Here is a 24,074-nt window from a genome sequence, read left to right on the forward strand (position 1 = left end):
AATATCAAGGGGGTACTCAGAGAGATGATGCTGTGAGCAAGACCTTAGTGGCAAATTGCATGGGACCTTAGTGATCTATAGGACCCCCTGGAGTGCTTGGATGGCATAGAGTATCCCGATGCAGTCTTATGCCATTTAAATATCTTGGCTCTCAGTGACTTGTCCTCTAAAAAATGTCTTTCTTTGTTAAGGGCAGTAAAACTATTTAACACTTGAGGAGACTCTTATGTAATTATACTTGATATAAGAGAATAGTTGTCAGATAGTCCCTTATAGCTTTCGTAAGTACAGTTGTACTTTTCAGCTTTGCAAAAGATGCACTACATCATTACAGGTTTAGTAAGCAGCAGTTATACATTAAAATTTTTATTTCAAAGATCAAACAGGTTGTCAATCATTTCTGCCTTTCTTGCTACATAACTCTCTATTGGTTTCAAAGGTTAACTGGGCATTTCAGTCTAGCAGATAACTCTAGCTACTGCAAAGAATTTTCATATTGAGGAAGAGACAGTTACATAGTAGGCAAGGTTGAAAAAGGACACAAGTCGATCAAGCCCAACCTGTGTGTTTTTGTCAGTATTACATTGTATATCCCTGCATGTTGTGGTCGTTCAGGGGCTTATCTAATAGTTTTTTGAAATTATCGATGCTCTCCGCTGAAACCACTGTCTGTGGAAGAGAATTTCACATCCTAACCGCTCTTACGGTAAAGAACCCTCTACGCAGTTTAAGGTTAAACCGCTTTTCTTCTAGTTTTAGTGAATGGCCACGTGTCTTATTAAATTCCCTTTGACGAAAAAGTTTTATCCTTATTGTGTGGTCAACAGTACCGTATTTGTACATTGAAATCATATCCCCTCTCAAGCGTCTCCTCTCCAGAGAGAACAAGTTCAGTGCTCGTAACCTATCATCATAACTAAGGTCCTCCAGTCTTTTAATTGGTTTTGTTGCCCTTCTCTGGACTCCAGTTCCAGCACATCCTTCCTAAGGACTGGTGACCAGAACTGGACAGCATACTCCAGGTGCAGCCGGACCACAGTCTTGCAGAATGGGAGAATTATTGTTTTATCTCTGGAGTTAATCATCTTTTTAATGCATGCCAATATTCTGTTTTCTTTGTTTGCAGCAGCTTGGCATTGCATGCCATTGCTGAGCCTGTCATCTACTAGGACCCTCAGGTCCTTTTCCATCCTAGATTCCCCCAGAGGATCTCCTCCTAGTGAGTAGATTGCATTCATATTTTTGCCACCCAAATGCATTATTTTAAAATTTTCTACATTAAACCTCATTTGCCACGTAGTTGCCCACCCCATTAATTTGTTCAGATCTTCTTGCAAGGCTTCCACATCCTGCAGAGAAGTTATTGCCCTGCTTAACTTAGTATCGTCTGCAAATACAGAGATTTAGCTGTTTATTCCATTCTCCAGGTTGTTTATGAATAAATTAACCCTTTCCCGCCGAGCGTACGCAGATCTGCGTACTCGGCTTCCGGGGGGTATACCGGGATGATGCCCGCACCTGCAGGCATCATCCCGGTACCGTTTTGTTCAGCGGGCGATTGGCTTTCCAGCCATAACAACCGATGCGGCTAAAAGCCGCTCGGCTGTTATGCCGGAGGAGCGGGAGGGGACGTCCCCCCCTCCCGCCGCCTCCCGCCGCTGTTACCGGTGCTCCCGCTCGATCGGGAGCACCGATTCTTGCTGCGATGCCTCCGGCCGCTGGGGAGGAACTGGAACTAAGCCGTAATCGGCTTCGTTCCAGTCTCCTCATAGTAAACACGGAAGCGACGTCATGACGTCACTTCCCGTTTACTCGGCTGCCAATGGCGCCGGGTTTAAAAAAATATCCGGTATTCAGAATCGCCGTTTTCAGCGATCTGAATACACTGAAGTGTAAAGGAGGGGTGGGGGGTCTTTTAGACCCCCGATCCCTCCATAAAGAGTACCTGTCACCACCTATTACTGTCACAAGGGATGTTTACATTCCTTGTGACAGCAATAAAAGTGATCAAAAATTTTATTTTTTATTTTAAACAATTTAGTAATTTTAAAATAAATAAAATAAATAAAAAAATAAAAAAAATTTTTTTAAAGCGCCCGCCGTCCCCGCGAGCTCGCAAAGCAAAGAAAACGCATACGGAAGTCGCGCCCGCGTATGTAAACGGTGTTCAAATCACACATGTGAGGTATCGCCGCGATCGTCAGAGCGAGAGCAATAATTCTAGCACTAGACCTCCTCTGTAACGCTAACCTGGTAACCGTAAAAAAATTTTAAAGCGTCGCCTATTGAGATTTTTAGGTACCGTACTTTGTCGTCAATCCACAAGTGCGTGCAATTATAAAGTGTGACATGTTTGGTATCTATTTACTCGGCGTAACATTATCTTTCACATTATGCAAAAAAAATGGGATAATTTTACTGTTTTTTTTTTTTTTAATTCATGAAAGTGTACCTTTTCCCAAAAAGTTGCATTTAAAACACCGCTGCGCAAATACCGTGTGACATAAAATATTGCAACAATCGCCGTTTTATTCTCTAGAGTCTCTGTTAAAAAAATATATATAATGTTTGGGGGTTCCAAGTAATTTTCTAGTAGAAAATATGGATTTTAACTTGTAAACACCAAATTCCAAAAATAGGCTTAGTCATGAAAGGGTTAAATAGGATTGGTCCCAGGACAGAACCCTGGGGGACCCCACTTTCCACCCTGGAACAATCCAAGTGCTCCCCATTTATCATTACCCTCTGAACTCGCCCCTGTAGCCATGTACTCACCCTATGGTGCAGAGCGTTAAGCTGGCCATACATTGTTTTTTATTTTGTTCTTCCTATTGGCTGACTAGCAAAAGTGAGGTAGATGGTGTAACTCCCCGCCAGGGCAATGTGTTCTGAAAGAGGCACCTGCTGATCGTGAAAACTTTTCCAAAATGTAAATCAAACAATTGTTTGAGCAGGGACTGCCACACACTGAAATGTGGATGCTTCAGTGTATCAGTGTAAGGCCAGTTTTAAATTGTAGCAAGGTGCACAAAAAACAGTTTTGATATGTTGCTGTTAATGGGAGCAGTGTGGCTGTATCTGTGAGCAAAGGCAAGAGGAAATATTCTAGAAAAAAACAGTTCTTATAGTTCTGCAAGTGAGTTTAATACACAGAACTCCCAATACCTGCACAGCTTTCCATACTTTAGAAGCTTTTTCTCCATATGGATGTCATAATACAGTAGAGCTGCGTGATTAATCGTTAAAAAAAATCGCAATCTCGATTCAATCTCCCTCACCATCTTAATCCAACACTTCCACAATTATTATTGTAAACAGTGCAGAGCTGTTCTCTGCTCACTCACAGCTGTCAAAAAAAAGAGCAGCTGGCAAAGTTTATCACAACATTGATTAGTGCTGAGAGATAAAAAGAAACATTGTATCATTTGGTTCTTTTAGATCAAAGGGATGAACTTCAGTCTGCAAATGAGGTTTAACCAGTTAAAGACTAAGCCTTTTTCTGACACTTGTTGCTTACAAGTTAAAATCAGTATTTTTTGCTAGAAAATTACTTAGAAACTCCTAAACATGATATATATGTTTTCAGTAGTGACACGGTCGTAGCAATATTTTAGGTCACATTGTATTTGCGCAGCGGCCTTTCAGAGTTTTTGGGGAAAAAATACACTGAATGCAATGCAATGAATTAAAAAAAATTGGATTTTTATATACAGCTTACCTGTAAAATCCTTTTCTTGAGAGTACATCACGGGACACAGGAGCTCATTGCATAGTGGGTTATATAGGCACCTCTGGTGATTGGACACTGGTTAACCCCAATTAAGGAGAATTCCTCCCCTATATAACCCCTCCCATATGGGAGGCACCTCAGTTTTGTAGCAAACCACGTAAAACCCAAGAGGGGCGGGAGCTCTGTGTCCCGTGATGTACTCTCAAGAAAAGGATTTTACAGGTAAGCTGTATATAAAAATCCCATTTTCTTGATCATACATCACGGGACACAGGAGCTCATTACATAGTGGGATGTCCCAAAGCAATGCTCAGATTGAGGGGAGGGAGACACAGATCATAATTATAGACCGCCAGGGACCGGAGGACCTAAACTGCAGCCTGCAGTACACTGCGCCCGAATGCGATATCCTCTTGCCCTCTGACATCCACCTGATAGAATCTGGTGAATGTGTGGACTGATGACCAAGTTGCAGCCTTACAGATCTGAGCCAGGGAGGCCTGGTGATGCACTGCCCAAGAAGCACTTACAGCCCTAGTAGAGTGCGCTTTCACTCGAAAAGGAGGGATTTTCCCTTTAACACTATAGGCTTGAGAAATAACCTGTCTAATCCACCTTGAGAGAGTGGATTTTGACGCTGCCTGGCCCTTCCTAGGGCCTTCCGGCAAAATAAACAAGCAATCAGTTTTCCTTATCTGAGTGGTTGCTTGAAGATATATACTGATTACTCTAACCACATCCAAAGTGTGCAAAGATTCTTCTGCGGACGGTGGGTCCGGAAAAAAGGATGGTAGGATTACGTCTTGATTCAAATGGAATCCCGAAACCACCTTAGGTAGAAAGGACCTGTTGGGACGCATGACCACCCGGTCCTTATGAATAATTAGATACGGCTCCTTGCTGCAAAGAGCTGCTAGCTCTGATACTCTTCTAGCCGTGGATATGGCTACCAAGAAAAACAATTTTTTAGTCAGGAGAACTAATGAAGCCAGATGCAAAGGTTCAAATGGTTGCCCCTGCAAAGCCGAGAGAACCAAATTCAGATCCCATGGGCATACCGGAGGTTTGACTGGTGGTCTTATCCGCATGGCCCCCTGGATGAAAGCCGGCACCAGGGAATGTGATGCAAGTGGCTTCTGAAAAAACACGGACAGGGCCGAAATCTGTACCTTGATAGTGCTTATGGCCAAATTCATTTCTAGGCCTGACTGGAGAAAGGCCAAGATCCTGCTAATGACATACTTTCTAGGATGCCATTTCCTGAGTTCACACCAGGAAACATATGCCCTCCAGATTTTGTAATAAATAAGCCTGGAGGCCGGCTTTCTGGCATTGACCAGAGTAGAAAGGACTGGTCCCGAAAGGCCACAGTCTCAGAATGTGGGTCTCAGCGGCCAAACCGTCAAATTTAGACTGTGTAAAGCAGGATGGTAAATTGGACCCTGTGAGAGCAGATCTGGCCAGAGATGGAGGATCCATGGCCTGCCTACTGCCAACTTCATGATCTCTGCGTACCACGGTCGCCTGGGCCAAGCCGGGACCACCAAAAGGACCGATTTTGTCTCCCTCTTGACTCTTCCCAGGAACCGCGACAGAAGCGGGCTCGGGGGGGAAGGCATAGATCAGATTGTACTGATCCCAGGGAACTGTCAGAGCATCTGACCCCTGAGCAAGTGTATCTCTTTTCCTTGACACAAAATTTCCAGTTTCCTGTTGAACCTGGATGCAAACAGATCTACGTCTGGAGTACCCCACCTGTGACATATGTTCCGAAACACGTCGGGGTGCAGAGCCCATTCTCCTGGGCACAACTGCTGGCGGCTCAGAAAATCCACCTGCCAATTTTCCACTCCTGGAATGAAGACTGCAGAAAGACACGGAACATGCTTTTCTGCCCAGACAAGTATGCAATTCACCTCTTTTTGTGCAACCAGACTCCTGGTACCGCCCTGGTGATTGATATAAGCCACTGCTGTGGCATTGTCGGACTGAACCCGAACAGGGAGACATCGTAGTCTGTAAGACCACTTTATGAGAGCCATATAAATTGCCCGGATCTCCAGGACATTTATGGGCAATAGCTTCTCGATCGCAGACCATTTCCCCTGCGAGCACGTCTCCTCCAACACTGCTTCCCAGCCTGTCAGGCTGGCATCTGTTGTGATAATCTTCCATGGAAGAGGAAGAAAAGTTTTGCCCTTCAGCAAATTCTTGGTTTGTAACCATCAGATGAGACTCATGTGTGTCCCTGGGGATAGACACATAGGAAGATCCAAGAATTGGGGCTTCCTGTTCCAAGCCGCAAGGATGCATCTTTGCAGAGGCCTTGAGTGGAACTGGGCGAATGGGAAGGCCTCGAAGGAGGCGACCATTTTCCCTAACAGTCTCATGCACAATCGAATGGGGGAAGATCTCCTGCCCAGAATTAGGCGCACCAGATCCCCAATGGCCAAGGCTTTTGGCCTTGGAAGAAACACCTTGCCCTGAGCGGTGTCGATGATCATACCCAGGTATTCCAACCTGGTGGCAGGCTGTAGGGACGACTTTTCTCGGTTTATAATCCAACCTAGGCGTTCCAGGTGTTCTAGCGTTCTGGTAACGCTGTGGTTCAGGAACGCTACTGTTTTCTCCATGAGAAGCAAATCATCTAGATAAGCCATGACGGCTATACCCTGAGCTCTTAGGTTTGCCAAGAGAGGGTTCAGAATCTTTGTGAAGACTCGAGGGGCCATAGCAAGCCCGAACGGCAAGGCCACAAATTGAAAATGGTGCTGCTCTACCGCGAACCTTAGAAATTTTTGGTGTGCGGGAAAAATTGGCACATGGAGATATGCATCCTTGATGTCTATTGATGCCATAAACTCTCCCCCTTGCAGGGAGGAGACCACAGTGCGGATTGACTGCATTCGGAAGGACCGGTACAGATCCTTCAGATCTAGGATAGGTCTGACACTTCCATTTGGCTTCGGAACGGTGAAGAGATTCGGGTAAAACCCTGAACCTTGTTCTTTTGGGTCCACTTCTACTATCACCCCCTGGGATAGTAAGTGATCTAAGGCCAGAAATAGCGTTTTTTTGCTTTACTGGATCCCTGGGGATCCTTGACCTTAGAAAGCGAGAAGGTGGAATCTCCTGAAACTCTAGCCTGTAGCCGAAGAGATCACCCACTTGTCCCGGATCTCTTCCCGCCAGGCTCCTGCAAACTGCAGGAGCCTTCCCCCCACTCGGCCGAGTGGGGGCGCCCCTTCACAAGGAAGCTTTTGGGCTCTGCTTGGCAGGCTTTCGCCCCCAAGTCTTTTTCTGCCCCTGGGCCCGGCCCTGAGCCTTTCCTGTAGAGGAGGGTTGAGAAGACCGTCACCACTGCTTAGAGCTTGATGCTCCGGGAGAGAGAGCACGCCTAAATGAAGGACGTTTGCTCCTTTTGCCTGGAAGGAGAGTAGATTTTTACCCCCTGAAATTTAAACGGGAACCCAATCAAATGCTTCTTGCATGACCGCTCAGCTGCCCAATTCTTTAGCCATAGGGCCCTTCGCATGTGTACCAACAGGAGAGACAAACGTGATGCTTGCTGGACAGAATCCAAAATCGCGTCAATCATGAAATACAGAATATGAGGTATTTCTGCATAATTCTCTACTTCCTCGCTGGGAAGGAGCCCAAGCATCTGCTTAACCTGTTCCTTGAGGAACTGACACAACCCCACGGCTGCGACTGTAGGTTGCACTACAGCGCCAGTCATGGAAAAGGAGGCTTTTATCAGTTGGATCTTTAAATACCTGCGCATTATCCTAGGGACAAGTCAGGTTTTTATTCACACAAGAAACAGCCACATCAATAGATGGGACCCCCCACTTCTTGGTGAAACTTTCCTCCAGAGGATAATGCATAGAAAACCTTTTTAGGAGGAGCAAACAGTTTATCGGGATGTCCCCAATCCTCATACAACAATTTATCCATTAAGGGATGAATTGGGAAGGAATAGGCAGTCTATGGGGCTTTCCTGACTCCCAGGGAAGAAACAGAGGATGTAGCGACTTCAGCAGCAGGCATTCTGAATGTGGTAGGCACCAATTCAGTATAATACCGCACCTGTTTTCTGAGCGCCTGGGAGGAAGGGACTCTCTCCTCTTCCTCTGATTCCTCTAATTGCTCAAGATCCCTGTCCCAAGACAGGGATCTCTTCTCATTGTCAGAAGAATCATCTGAGAGAGGAATCTCAGCAGAGGGAGGGGATCTACCCCTTTTCCTGCTATCTTTCAGGGAAGCAGAAATAAAATTCATTATTCTCCCTTCAAAACCCTCCAATGTAGCCCTAAGGGAGTCCTCAGTGACATATACCGGGGCTGACACATTAGGAGAGGCTGCAAAGCCTGACAGGGGCACTGACTCCTCCTGAGAGGCTGGCTCCAGTCTTGTAGGGGGGGATGGTAACTTACAGGCACTTTTAGAACCCCTGGACCTAGGCGGTGATTTACCAGTGCTCTTGTTACCTCCCCCTGAGACCCTCTTAGGAGGAGACATAGTCCTAAGCTACAAAGCAGAGGTACTAGTACAAAGTGCAATCACTGTTGTGCTTAAAGTCTCACAATAAATATATATATGCTTAAACTGCACAACCTGATGCTGAGTAGGTGTCTAAGGTTTGCCTGGATCCAATCCCCTGGAATGCTTACTGCCCACAACTCCTGTGTCTCCACTTACAGCCCCCTGATGTTTTGGGATTTTTAAAACTGCCCCCTGGCGCCTGCGCAGTACAGCGCCATGCACACTGACGTGCACGGCTCACAACCACACTCCTCCATTAGGCCGGTGTGCGTGCGTGCACGAGGACTGCGGAATCCAGGGGGGGAAAGGGAAACTCCATCGGAGCTGCGTGGGACCCCCAGACTACGTGGGACCCCTGTATTACCTCTATTGTGGCAGGGATTGCAGTGGAGACGTGAGACAGCTGGAGAACCAGGCTTCACTGAGCGTGTGTACTGAAAGGCATGTAAGTATGCATCAAGCTGCTCTTACTCCCTCTAGTGGTGGAAACCAGGTAAGACATACAACTACTCAAAATTAAGAAATCCATCATATAATTATATATATAGGATTAACTTCCCTTACCTGTCCTCGCCGCAGGAATTGCTGAAACAGACAAATTCCAGCCTTCACCCATCACGGCGGGCAGTGTTGGCCAACCTTCAGGTTTATCTGGGGCTCTTTCTCAGAAGAGCCTCCTACCTTGGACCATGTAAAAGACTGGCAGAAACTTTTGTGTGCTCTGTGTAAACAGTACACCAAGTCTGGTTTTCCCAGAGCCCAGTCTTCCAATAGGAGAGGACTTACAGGCCAAACCTCGTTTCTTCGGCTGATGAGGCCTGGGTACCATATCTTGGGAGTCAAATATCGGTCCGAGATATGAATCCGGTTTGTTGTAGCCCTTAGGCCCCCGCAGGGACCTGCACAGAGCTTTCTTCATAACACATATTTTACGTGACCAACCACCATAGACACTGGCGAAAAAACTGAGGTGCCTCCCATATGGGATGGGTTATATAGGGGAGGAATTCTCCTTAATTGGGGTTAACCAGTGTCCAATCACCAGAGGTGCCTATATAACCTACTATGTAATGAGCTCCTGTGTCCCGTGATGTATGATCAAGAAAAATAAACAGTAAAGTTAGCCCAATTTATTTGTATAATGTGATGATTTTATGCTGAGAGAGATTTTGATCTTTATTCTAAGCAAAAAAATCGTGACTCATTTTATCCAGAATCATGCAGCTCTATAATACAGTAAACTGTAATCTGTCAGCTTCTTTATGCAACATGTGCCCACTCTTAGTTTCAGCAGAGACCATATGCTTTTACACATGTAAAATCTCACAGCAAATAATGCAAAGTGTATAGAAAGGCTTTAGAATTCCTGTTGTATCTTAAATTACCACTTTATGCAATTAAACATAACACCTGACCCAGACTATATGGTCAGAATGGCAATCTGCTGAGATTGTACAATCCACAGGAAGTTTACATCTCACCAAGAAGAATCTAATGTAGTTTGTTCAGGCTTGACAATACAAAGGATGTGATTTGTCTTTCTTAGAGGTAGAAAGACATTTCCTTCTGGAAGCTTTATACATCTAGAAAACCACCTTAAACACAGTGAGGGAGAAAATTAACATAATTGGCGAAAGAGAACTAGGGAATGTCTAATTAGAAGGCTGCACTAATTTACATGAAACACTAGGGGGAAATTGTGGAATATACCAAGACACAAAAGGGAACTTTGTCCAAACGCAGGGACACTTTGCAGCAGACAGAAGGAAATCATAATCAAGTCATCTGGTGGAACAGCGGGGGCACAGTTTTATCTCTAATGTGGGTCAGCAGAGCTTGGCAATGTGGGCATTTTTCCCTACCTTTTTCATCTGCAGCATCTGTCTGCAGTAGAATAAATAGCAGACAAAGAAAACCTCCCACATTCCCCTAGTGCATCCGCAAGTACCTATTTTGTATCCAGTGAGAGGCAGGTTAGGACAGCCAGAGAGAAGACCAAACATACTTTCCCATAACCACCCCAATGATTGTGAGTTTGGACAATCTCCTGTCAATGCAACTTCTCCCATAACCGCTAATGGAAGCACTTTCCTTCCACCAGTTCCTGACCTGCATGGCCCCACAGAGGTAGATAACCAGTTACTATTCTTTCAGAAGTTAATCCCTGCTTTTCACAATCACGTGAAATGAAACATGTCCTTGTCACTGTCAACCATACTCTCAGTGGCAATGACCAGAGTGCCCAGTAAAGAAAAAATGGCCAGAAATGTTATACATTATGGCACCACAATGTTTGCTGGGGAGAGCTGCCAGCTCTGTCACTTCTAGCCCCTCCTCCTTGTGGTCATCCAGTCCTCCATTGTCAACACTGGATCCTTTCAAGCATCCTAGAGGATATGCCACCTCTCAGGCCAAATGCTACCGTGAACTGCCTTAGCTTGTATGCCATGGGAATGGAGACACATTGGGCTAGACCTGGTTGTAGCTTTTTAGGCTTAAGTTGAAAGGTGGCTGATGCCTCAGCACCAGCAGAAAGGCAAGTCGTCTGTTAATTGCACAAATGTGTTAGTCACCTTTCACATGGCAAATAGCAAGCATGTGCCTTGCCTGGTCTGCTTGCTATTTGAGCACTTCCTGGGCAAGGAGTCAATATTATAGTACATAATAAGCCAGTCGATGAGGGTTTGAGGACATTTTCACTGCTCCTACTTGGATACTGGTTGTCTGGAAGAATTGGAGATACAAGACCAACTGACCACAAATGAATTAGTGTGAGAAACCCCTACAAATTTTAGGTTGCACATTCTGCAGAGCCTGTGCCAGCAAATGTGAGAATTAAACAATTACATGTGTAATTACCACATATGGACTGGCTCTGGGGAGCTTGGGTTTTTTACCCTCTGCAGTGCTTGCTGATATGGGATGCTTGCTCAATTTTGTATCCCTTCATCTTTCTCCTGGGCTACATGACTTTATAGACCAGGCACTCAAGGCATAGCAGCAGTGGGATCCAGGAGGAAGGGGACTTGATGCCAGTCTCCCAATGGAGGTGAGGGGGTAGGCAGCAAGAAATGGAGAAGAGACAGCAGTAGTCTGAGTAGTCTGAAGACGAGGTGGGTTGATGGCTAGTGGGAAGAGGGGAGAGATGGAAAGGCTTTGCAGGGAACAATTTTATTAATTGCAAACCCCAGCTATGGTAGGTGGGTAAGCAGACAGAGATAGGGTAATCAAAAAGAGGATTGTGTTTGTTTTGCTGCGTTACAGAGAAGACTCTGGGTCCCTAGACCCAGAGCGATCTCCGCTGAGCAGGAAGATGACAGGTCTGTATCTGCACACTGCGCAGGGATGGACCTGTCACAGCGCCGCTCTCCCCTATGGGAGATTGGGTGACGACGGACCCCAGTGTCCGATCCGATGCGATGACAGATGGAAAAATAGCTCTTTTTCCTCCATCACACTTTTTCGGATCGGAGTGGGTCGGATGTCAGCAGACATGTCACCGCTGACATCCGACGCTCCATAGAGCTCTATGGAGCATCCGCTCAGGTCCGCCTGAAAAACTGACAGGCATACCTGAACGGATCGTCCACGTGAAAGGGGCCATAGGCCATCAGTACATCAGGTGTGATCAATTTTCAATGATTGTCACCATAGCTTGTAGACTCTATAACTTTCACAAATACCAAATAATATACACTTATTTGGGTTATTTATTTATTTATTTTTTAAATCAGAAAAAAAAGGTTTATTGAAGAACAAAGCAGAATTACATCTATGCATATCTCATATACAACAATTTATTAAGTAGGGATAGGCCGAACAGATCCCTGTTTGGTTCGTACCAGAACTTCCGAACACCGCGAAAGTTCAAAATCATCAAAAATCATCAAAACATCAAAAGTATATGCAAGTAATTGGGCATACAATGGTTATAGGTGTCCAGGTTCTGCCCTGGGGGATATGTATCAATAAAAAAAAAAGTTTGTTGAACAACTATGTTGATAAGTGAGTCTTTTACATATCAGTGTACTATTTACTGTGTCCACCCATTGTTTTCTCTTTGGTACTTGAGATATCCAGTACCAAGCAATCAATTTGCGAGCTACATACAATAGACGCAGCACTAAAGTATTATAATTTTTAGAAAGTGAGGTTACTTCCAGAGCACCTAACAAGCAAATGATTGGATTATGCGCCAGTAGGGATGAGCCGAACATCCCCCGGTTCGGTTCGCACCAGAACTTTCGAACGGACCCCAAATTCTTTAGAACCCCATTGAAGTCTATGGGACTCGAACGTTCGAAATTAAAAGTGCTAATTTTAACAGCTAATATGAAAGATACTGTCCTTAAAAGGGTTTGGGGACCTGGCTCCTGCCCCAGGGGACATGGGTCAATGCAAAAAAAAGTTTTAAAAATGTCCGTTTTGGCGGGAGCACTGATTTTAATGACGCTTAAAGTGAAAAAAAAAGTGAAATATTCCTTTAAATATCATGCCTGGGGGGTGTCTGTAGTATGCCTGTGAAGTGCCACGTGTTTCCCGTGTTTAGAACAGTCCCTGCACAAAATGACATTTAACGTAAATAACATCATTTAAAACTGCTTGCGGTTTTAATGTTATATCTGGTTCCTGCAATATGGCTGAAAATCATTGAGAAAATGGCATGGGTAGCCCTCCCTGCCCATTACCAGCCCCTTTGGGTCTTGTACGCATATTAAGGGGAACCCCGTACCCATATTAAAAAAAGGAAATGCGTGTGGCCCCCAGGCCCTATATACTCAAAACAGCAGTATACAGGCGGTGCAAACAAGACAGGGACTGTGTAGGTTTGTTGTGTTAAGTTGAATCTGTTTGTAATTTTCAACTGGTACATTTTTAAAGTGTAGCTCCAGTCAAAAAAACAATTTTTAAGCTTTTTGGAAAACATAGGGAAGGGTTATCACCCCTGTATAATTTGTTTTGTCGTCCATCTTTTTTCATCTCACTTGCTGTTGTCTCCTTCCGTTTGCAAGTAGGAGATGTTTGTAAGTTGGATGTTTGAAAGTAGGGGCCTGCCCTATATGCTCTGCAGAAATGGCGGAACAAGGTGTTGGTTTTGCCACAACATTGTAAGCCCTCAAAGTGACTCTTGGTGGACGCTGGAGTGCCCTGCTGTGAACGATTATATCAAGAATTGTAATTACATGCCATTGTTGAACAGTGGTAGAAAAATTGACCTTTGGTGGTTGTGGTGCTGGTGCCACAACACTATAAGTCCTCACAGTTACTCTGGGTGGGCACAGGAATGGGCCCTCCTGTGAAATATTATATCAAGAATTGTAATTACATGTCCCTGTTAAACAGGGGCAGAAAAATTGGGCCTTAGGCACTGGTGCTGGTGCCACCACACTGCAACCTCTCCCATATACTCTAGTTTTAGTGCAGGAATTAGCCCTGCTGCAAAGCATTGCATCAAAAATTGTAATTAAATGCCCCTGTTAAACAGGGGCAGAAAAATTGGGCTGATGGCATCACCCAGAACCAAAAATGTTCCGAAAGAACGCTGGATGCAGGACAGGCCAGTAGCTCAATTGCATACTGTGCAAGCTTTGGCCAGTGATCCATCCTCAAGACCCAGTAAGCCAGAGGATTTTCAGTGGGAAAGGTGTCCAAGTCTGACCTTGCCCCTAGGTATTCCTGCACCATGTAAATCAGACGCTGGCGATGGTTGCTGGAACCGATCATACCTTGGGGCTGCGGACTAAAAAATTGTCTGAAAGCATCAGTCAGATGGCCACCTTCTCCACTGCTCCTTCTGACCGATGCTTCAGCAACACGTTGTCCAGGACCAGGAGTTTGTAACCTCCCAGTCTCTGGGAACGCATTGCACAGACCTTTCTGCAAGGCCTCCCGGAGATGTCTCATCCTCTGCTCCCTCTGCGATGGCAAGATAAGGTCGGCAACCTTATCCTTGTACCGTGGATCAAGGAGAGTGGCCAGCCAGTAATGGTCCCTCTCCTTGATCCGAAGAATACGAGGATCCTTCCGCAGGCTTTGCAGGATCAGGGAGGCCATGCAGCGTAGGTTAGCTGAGGCATTCGGTCCGGAGTCCTCTGGGTCACTAAGGACAACCTGATCCGCAGCTACCTCCTCCCAGCCACGTACAAGTCCACGGGTTTCTTGGGACTGTAAATCATCCCTACAAGACTGCTGCTGCTGATGCTGAGTGCAAGCCTCCACCTCCATGCTGACACAATCATCCTCCTCCTCCTCATCCTCCTCCTCATCCTCTTCCTGTGTGATGGGTGGCACAGCTGGAACACTGTCTGGATAAAGGGGGCCTTGGGAGGCAAGGAAGTCCTCCTCTTCCTGCCTCTGTTCTGCCTCAAGTGCCCTGTCCATTATTCCACGCAGCGTATGCTCCAAGAGGTGGACAAGAGGTACAGTGTCACTGATGCATGCACTGTCACTGCTCACGAACCTTGTGGCCTCCTCAAATGGTGACAGGACAGTGCATGCATCCCTGATCATGCCCCACTGGCGTGGTGAGAAAAAACCGAGCTCCCCTGACCCTGTCCTGGTGCCGTATTCGCACAGGTACTCATTGATGGCCCTCTGCTGCGTGTGCAGCCGCTGCAGCATGGCCAAAGTTGAGTTCCACCTGGTGGGCATGTCACATATAAAGCGGTTCTTGGGCAGGTTCAACTCCTTTTGGAGCTCAGCCAGCCGAGCACAGGCATTAAATGATCGGCGGAAATGCACACAGACTTTCCTGGCCTGCTTCAGGACATCCTGTAAGCCGGGGTACCTGCCCAAGAACCGCTGCACCACCAGGTTAAGGACGTGAGCTACACAGGGCACATGGGTTAGTTGTCCCTGTCGGAGGGCGGAGAGGAGGTTGGTGTCATTGTCACAAACCACCATTCCTGGCTTAAGCTGGCGTGGCGTCAACCACCTCTCGGCCTGCCCCTGCAGAGCTGACAAAACATCCGCCCCAGTGTGGCTCCTGTCCCCCAAACAAACCAGCGCAAGCACGGCATGGCATTGTTTTGCCTGCGTACTTGCGTAGCCCCTGGAACGCCTAGGGAGCACCGCTGGTTCTGAGGACAGAGCACTGGAAGAGGCCATGGAGAAAGAAGAAGAGGAGGGGTGGAGGAGAGAGGTGTGTCACAACCAATAGTAGCATTTTGGAGGCGTGGTGGCAGAACAACCTCCAACACTACTGCACCTTGTCCTGCATCCTTCCCAGCTGCCAGAAGAGTGACCCAATGGCCCGTGAAAGACAGGTAACGTCCCTGTCCATGCCTGCTGGACCATGAGTCAGCGGTAATATGCACCTTACCGCTGACCGCCCTGTCCAGCGAGGCAAGGACATTGCCTTCCACATGCCGGTAGAGAGACGGAATCGCCTTCCGTGACAAAAAGTGGCGTTTGGGGACCTGCCACTGAGGAACCGCATATTGTACAAACTCACGGAAGGGGGTTGAGTCTACCAACTGAACAGGCAGCAGTTGAAGTGCTAGCAATTTAGCCAAGCTAGCATTCAACCGCTGGGCATGTGGATGGCTGGGAGTGAACTTCTTTCGCCGGTCCAGCAGCTGGGGCAGGGACATTTGCCTGCTATAATCGGACGTGGGTCTACTGCTAGCAGAGTGCCCGGAAGCACTTGGCTGTGACACACCTAATTCTACACCTTCATTCCTCTCAGAGCAGGTTTCAGAGAGGACTGAAGGTCTAGTGGGGTTGGAGATCCCAGCTGATGAGGAGCAAGGAGAGGTCCGCTTTGTTCTTTGGTGTGGGTCTTTGAGGTACGCTTGCCAACGAGCTGCATGGCAGGTCAACATATGTCTGGTCAAGCATGTGGTGCCCAAGCGGCTGATGTTTTGGCCACGCGAGATACGCTTGAGACATATGTTGCAAATAGTAGCGGTGCGATCTGATGCACTCGTCTCAAAAAAGGCCCACACCAAAGAACTTTTAGAGTAACGTGCAGAGGCAGCGCCCTGCACAGGCGGAGCTCTGCGGTGTGATTCAGTCGGTGTGCTGCCCCTAAGCTGGCCCCCGGAGGGCATCCTGCCTCGTTGGACATGTGCCTCCTCCTCCTCCTCTCTCCTACCAGGCACCCACGTGGAGTCAGTGCCCTCATCATCCCCTCCCTCTTCATCGCTGGAGCAAACCTGGCAGTATGTTGCAGCTTGTGGAACATGACTGCCAGATTGCTGTCCTTCTTCTTGAGCATCCCCTCTCTCTGCATTCACGCTACTGCCTTCCTCTAGCTGAGTATCATCATCAGAGCTTACAAAACACTGGGCATCCTCCTGGAGCATGTACCCAACACTGTGCTCAAAGAGTTCAGGAGACTCCTCAGGAGGACGTGGTGGGTCTAGGGAAGGAGTCACTGATGATGACATTGAGAGGAGGGAAGACGATGCGTTGGCAGCTGCTTTGCTAGTACCCTGAGACTGGGTGAGAGAGGATGAGGAGGATGAAGAGGGCTTGGTCATCCACTCTACCAAGTCGTTGGCATGTTGCGGCTCAACATGTCCAGCTGCCGAAAAGGACAAGCGTGTCCCATGGCCACGTGCTGATGATGATGATGCACCGCGCCCACGACCAGCACTGTTGTCTCTAGACACAGAGCCTGCTTGCCCTCTTTTATCGGCTCGCGCCTGTCTGCCTCTCCTTGCTGGCCTTCCAGACATGGTAATGGCCTGAAGGGAGTTGGGAAAAACAGCAATTGGGTAGTGTATATTGTGCTGCAGATGGCAGATGGCTCAAATAGAGAAGAGCTATGTAGGTGGATATAGCGATGTATACTGGGTTCAGAGCACGCAGACAGCACGCACAAACTCCTACTGCTGACTGCAAGCTCTATTTAAAACGAGCAAGATAGTTTGCTATATAGGTGGATATAGCGGTGTGTACTGGGTTCAGAGCACACAGACAGCACGCACAAGCTCCTAACACTGACTGCAAGCTCTATTATAAAAGATAGATATATCGCTAGCTATATAGGTGAATATAGCGGTTTAAACTGCGGTCAGGGCACGCAGACAACAACCACTACAGAAGAGCAAGAACGAAAAATCGGCCGATAACGATCGGTGTATACTGTGTTGAAGGTACACAGAACACCCACTGACTGCTTCAGATGCCAACACACTACACAAGGCCCCCGCGCTGGCGGCCTTATATAGTGTGGGGCGTGTACTACACAGCCTGAGCTTTGATTGGCCACAGGCATCCTGCCTGTGGCCAATCATGGCTCTCCTTGCTGCTGGTGCTGTGATTGGCCAAGCATGCGGGGTCACAGTGCATGCTTGGCCAATCATGAGCCAGCAATGCACTGCGCCATCGCAGTGCATTGTGGGCCGTGAGCGACACACGAATTTGGCGCGAACGGCCCATAACGTTCGGAATTCGCCGAACGGGCGAACAGCCGATGTTCGAGTCAAACACGAAGCTCATCCCTATGCGCCAGTAGGAATTGAAAGACTCGTGAGATAGTAGAGGCTACATAGTACCAATAGCGAAACAGTTTTGGGCATTTCTGCATCATATGTAGCAGATCATTGGTTCTATTGCCTTTTGGGCATATTGGCGATTCCCTAATCCCCCACTAGTGTTCAACAGGTGAGATAGTTTGTGCGATGCTGAAACCGATACCATAGGAGCGGAGGTCAGGCCTAGGTCCTGGGTTTCTCCAGCTATATGTTCCTATCTATATTTTCCCATCCTTTTCTGCAGGGGAGTTTGGCAGCATTATATGTGGATTGCAACAGCTTAGAATATTCTCTCGAGATCATCCCCTTCCTGTCTGCCATCAAGAAGGCGTCAGACATGAAGGGATGGGTTGTTGGTATAAGCAGGGAGGTTTTAGTCTCACTCTGAATAGCAATGCCTAAGTTGTAGGTATTTGTAAAATTGATTTCTGGGGAAGGTGAACTCTGCCTGCATCTCAATAAAGGATTTGAGTGTAGTTCCATTATATAACAGAGATATATAGAACTAGACATGTGCGATTCGGTTCGTAACAAATAGATTTTCATACAAATTTGTTAGTATTCATACATTCGGATCAATTCGAACATCCGAATAGCTGAAAGAACCAAAATACAAAAATTACAAAATCACGAATAAGCAAAATAACAAACACGCGAAAATACCAACTTATGAACGGACAAACTTACAAAAATACAGAACAGTAAAAGAAAGAAAATTACTTCTATAACGTATGATTTACATTTTGTATTTTCAATCCTTTGTCTGCTCATAATTTCGTATGTTTGTATTTTTATTTGTGTGTTCGTAATTTAGTTTCTTCATATGTTCATAATTTAGTTTCTTCGTGTTCTTCGTTATTTTGAATAGACAGTGTAAGTGTATCTTAATATGTATGTTTGTAATTTCGTGTTCTCGAATCGTTCTTTTGAATGGGCAGTGTATTAGTGAGTGATGTATCTTACTTAATATCTTTAGCCAATCGGCTTATCCCTTTTGTGTCTGAGTCACACTGCATTCCTGAATCTTTTTAGATTTAGTTGAGGATGTGTCAGGAACCATGAAACAGAGACAGAAGTACAATCAAATCACACTTGTTGATTAATAAAAATAAAAAGGTAAATAGGAAAAAGTGTAGTCAAGCAACCAGAGTCCAGTAGCCAGATCGGGTAGTCAGCCAGTCCAAAGTTCATAAACCAGATTGGGTAATCAGCCAGTTCAGACGCCAGGGATCCAAGGAGAGCAACTGCAAGCAGGGTGGAAGCCAGGAGGGATGTTAGCAATCCAATCTTGAAACAGCAGGAGATGGTACCTAGTGATGTGACCAAACGTGAAGGCAATGGAGAAATGAGCTGGAGGCTTTAAATAGGCAGGCCAGACGAGCATCATCGGAAACAGCTGGTAACTGTGGAGAGAGAAGAGAGCTGGCAATTAGCCAACAGCTGAGCGGACAGCCAAGAAGAGGAAGGTCTAAGCCAGCCCTGACAGTACCCCCCCCCCCCCCCCCCCCTCAATAACCCCTCTCCCTCGGAGGTCCACCAGGCTTGAGGGGAAACCGTCTATGGAACTTGCGGAGGAGAACAGGGGCATGTACGTCAGAGGATGGAACCCAGGAGCGTTCCTCTTCCAATGCACCAGGTACTGTATGTTCCCGCGGAACCTACGGGAGTCAACAATGGATTGTACCTCATAATCCTCATGGTTCTCAACCTGAATAGGATGAGGACCTGGCACCGAAGTGGTAAATCGGTTACAGACCAACAGTTTCAATAAGGAGACATGAAACACATTTGAGATGCGCATACTAGGAGGAAGTTCCAACGCGTAAGCTACTGCGTTAATCCTGCAAAGGATACGGAAAGGCCCAATAAACTGAGGTGCAAACTTCAGTGAGGGAACACGAAGCTGGAGGTTGCGACATGACAGCCAGACCCTGTCCCCAACCTGGTAGGAAGGCGCTGGCAGGCGTCTGCGGTCAGCATGGAGTCTGTACCTATCATTAGCATGACGCAAAGCCTCCTGGACTTGTACCCAAGTGGAACGAAGACCACGGAGATGATCCTCTAACACAGGAATACTCTGCGGAACAAACGAGTCAGGCAACATGGAAGGTTGGAAACCAAAATTCGCCATAAATGGAGACAATCGGGAGGCAGAATTCAAGGCACTGTTGTGAGCAAACTCTGACCAAGGTAATAGGTCAGACCAGTTGTTATGATGGTCAGAAATATAGCAACGTAGGAATTGCTCCAAGGACTGATTGGCTCGTTCTGCGACCCCATTAGACTGCGGGTGATACGCAGAAGAGAACGCAAGCTGGATTCCCAACTGTACACAAAAGGCTCACCAGAATCGGGAGACAAACTGACTGCCCCTCTCCAAGACAATCACCTTGGGTAGCCCATGTAAGCGAAAGATCTCCCGAGCAAAAATGGAAGCCAGTTCCTTAGAGGTGGGCAACTTCTTAAGTGGAATACAATGACACATCTTTGAGAATCGGTCAACCACCATGAGGATAACAGTGTTGCCTGGGTAGGTTGGGCAATTCCACAATGAAATCCATAGACAGGTGAGTCCAGGGCCTCTCTCCATTGGGTATGGGTTGTAGGAGGCCCACTGGAAGGTGTCGTGGAGTCTTACTCTGAGCACACACTGGAGAGGCAGCTATAAAAGCAGTAACATCAGCCCGTAGACTAGGCCACCAGAATTGCTGGGAGATGGCCCAAATGAGTTGATTCTTCCCAGGATGGCCAGCTGCCTTGGGAGAATGGTAAGTCTGGAGCACTGCAGTACGGAGAGACTCTGGGACAAAGCAGCGGTCACAAGGTTTATCAGGAGGAGCATGGACCTGAGCAGCAAGAATTTTGTCACCCAAAGGAGAAGTAAGACTGGTGCAAACCGTAGCTAAGATACGAGCAGAAGGAATCATAGGAACCAGAACCGACTCCGACTTGGAAGTGGAGGAAAATTGCCGCGACAAGGCATCAGCCCTTATATTCTTAGTACCGGGTAAGAATGAGACAATGTAATTAAAGCTCAACAAGAAAAGAGCCCATCGCGACCTTCTGGGAGAGAGTCGCTTAGCCTCAGACAACAATGTAAGATTCTTATGGTCAGTAAGAATAAGAACGGGCACAGTAGTACCTTCAAGGAGATATCTCCATTCTTTCAGGGCTAAAATTATCGCCAAAAGCTCTCTGTCACCAATCTCATAATTGCACTCAGCAGGTGACAATTTCTTGGAAAAATAGCCACATGGATGCATAGCGCTCTCAGAGTTAGGACGTTGAGACAGAGGGGCACCAACTCCAGTCTCAGAAGCATCAACTTCTAGGATAAAAGGCAACGTAGGATCAGGATGTGCCAACACAGGAGCAGAAACAAAGGCAGCCTTGAGAGTCTCAAAGGCCTTAATGGACCCCAGAGACCAACTTTGTGGATTACCGTCCTTTCTGGTCATGTCAGTCAAAGGCTTGACCAGAGACGAGAAGTTATGAATAAACTTCCAAGAGTAGTTGGCAAAGCCCAGAAAATGCTGCAGAGGACGTAAACCCATGGGTCGAGGCCACTGTAGGACTGCCAAAAGTTTCTCTGGGTCCATTGAAAAACCAGCAGTGGAAATGACATGAATGTAACCTGTTCACGATGGAACTCGCACTTCTCCAGTTTACAATAGAGATTGTTATCTCTTAGTTTCTGAAGTACACGACAGACATCTGTGTGGTGGCTCTCCAGGGACTTGGAAAATATGAGGATATCATAGAGATAAACCACCACACACAACTGCAACAAATCTCGGAGGACATCGTTAATAAATTCCTGTAAAACTGCCAGGGCGTTACAAAGGCCAAAAGGCATTACCAGGTATTCATAATGGCCTGTTCTGGTACTAAACGCAGTTTTCCACTCGTCGCCCTCCTTAATGCACACGAGATTGTATGCCCCTCTCAGGTCAAGCTTCGTGAAAAACGTTGCTCCCTTGAGGCGGTCAAATAACTCAGTAATCAGTGGAATCTGGTAGGCATTCTTAATCGTGACATGATTGAGACCCCTATAATCTATACAAGGTCTCAGTTCACCGCTCTTCTTTTTCACAAAGAAGAAACCAGCACCAGCAGGAGACGAGGACTTGCGGATGAAACCTCGAGAAAGTGCGTCAGCAACATACTCCTCCATGGCCTTATCCTCCAAGACCGACAAAGGGTAAACCCGGCCACAAGGAGGTATGGCACCAGGTTGAAGGTCAATTGCACAATCATAAGGGCATTGTGGAGGAAAACTACCGGCTTGACCTTTATCAAAGACATCGCCAAAATCACGGTACTCCTCCGGGAGGGAGGGGAGTGAAGCGGTGCACAGGACCTTGGATACCTTCAGGAAGCATGTCTCACTGCATTGTGGTGACCAGGAGATAACCTCGGCACGGAGCCAATCAAAAGAGGGGTTGTGCCTCTGTAACCAAGGATAACCAATAACCAGCGGAAATCTGGGTGAGGAAATAACTTGAAATTGGATTATCTCATGGTGAAGTGCCGTCTCATGAGTCACATGGGCAGGCTGTAAAGGTCTCCCGTCAAGAGCCTCAATGGCAAGTGGAGTGTCATGCAGCTGCAGCGGAATCAAGTGCTGCGAAACAAATGCAGCATCAATGAACAGGCCTGCAGCCCCAGAGTCGATTAGAGCCTGTATCTCGATGGACGACTCAGCCCAAGAAAGGGTGACCAAAACCAGGGGCTTATCCTTCTGGATAACTGGGGACGAAACAACGCCACCTAAGGTCTGTCCATGACAGGACCTCAAGGTTCGGGCGTTCCCTGGACGGGTAGGACAAGACTTCAAAAAGTGACCTGCCTGGCCACAATAAAGGCACAATCTCTCCCTCCTCCTAAAGGCTCTCTCATCCGCAGAGAGACGCGGGAAGCCCAGGTGCATGGGTTCATCTTCACTGACCAAATCGGTACCAGGAGGCATGGGAGGTGAGGGAGGCATGGGTGGGACTACAAAGCTCAGAGGCAAACGTACAGGAGGCTTCCGCAAGCGCTCCTTAAGAAAGACTCTTTTTCTGAGTCTGCAGTCAATGAGGATGGCAAACGAGATCAAGCTCTCCAGCTCAGTGGGTATATCTCGGACTGCTATCTCATCATTGATGGAATCCGAGAGACCATGAGAAAAAGCAGCCATGAGGGCCTCATTTTTCCAAGCAACCTCTGCTGCCAGAGTACGGAATTCAATGGCGTAGTCGGCAACAGTTCACGTACTCTGATGGACATAAGGCACTTGGCAGCAGAAGCGGAGCGTGCAGGGACATCAAAAACCCTTTTAAAGGAGGCCACAAACTGAGGGCAAATCAAGACAACAGGTTTTTGCGTCTCCCATAGAGGGTTATCCGAGGCCAAGGCTCTCTCAGAAAGCAAAGATATCACGAAACCTACTTTGCTTCTGTCCGTGGGAAATGCCTGGGGCAGTATTTCGAAGTATATCTCAACCTGATTGAGAAACCCTCTGCATTGAACTGGATCGCCCCCAAATCGCTGGGGAAGTGGAGCAGAACCAGACATACCTCTTATAGAGGTAATACTCGAGGTGGGTGCCTGCACAGAGACTGGCGCAGCAGCAGGGACGGCCTGCGACTCAGGTTGTACCAGAGCAGCCACCGCGGGGGATTCCAGGTGAGCCGTGCGATCCAGGAGCGTTTGTAATGCCAAGGCAAACTGATCCATGCGGTGATCTTGCTCATCCAATCTGGAAAAAATATTACCAACAAGTGGATTGACTGTATCTTCTGAATTCATGGCCTTCACGTACTGTCAGGAACCATGAAACAGACAGAGACAGAAGTGCAATCAAATCACACTTGTTTATTAATAAAAAATAAAGAGGTAAATAGGAAAAAGTGAAGTCAAGCAAGCCAGAGTCCAGTAGCCAGATCAGGTAGTCGGCCAGTCCAAAGTTCATAAACCAGATCGGGTAATCAACCAGTCCAGACGTCAGGGATCCAAGGAGAGCAACTGCAAGCAGGGTGGAAGCCAGGAGGGATGTTAGCAAGCCAGTCTTGAAACAACAGCAGGCGATGGTACCTAGTGATGTGACCAAATGTGAAGGCAATGGAAAAATGAGCTGGAGACTTTAAATAGGCAGGCCAGATGAGCATCATCGGAAACAGCTGGTAACTGTGGAGAGAGAAGAGAGCTGGCAATTAGCCGACAGCTGAGCGGCCAGCCCAGAGGAGGAAGGGCTAAGCCAGCCCTGACAGGAGGAGACTGAGTCAAGTCTCGTGACTGAGGGAGTGGACTTAAGTACAAGACTTATTAGAAAAGCA

The sequence above is a fragment of the Lithobates pipiens genome, unplaced genomic scaffold (genome assembly GCF_037356315.1).
Source record: "Lithobates pipiens isolate NorthernLeopardFrog02 unplaced genomic scaffold, aLitPip1_a1.2 Scaffold_16, whole genome shotgun sequence".
NCBI lineage: Eukaryota > Metazoa > Chordata > Amphibia > Anura > Ranidae > Lithobates > Lithobates pipiens.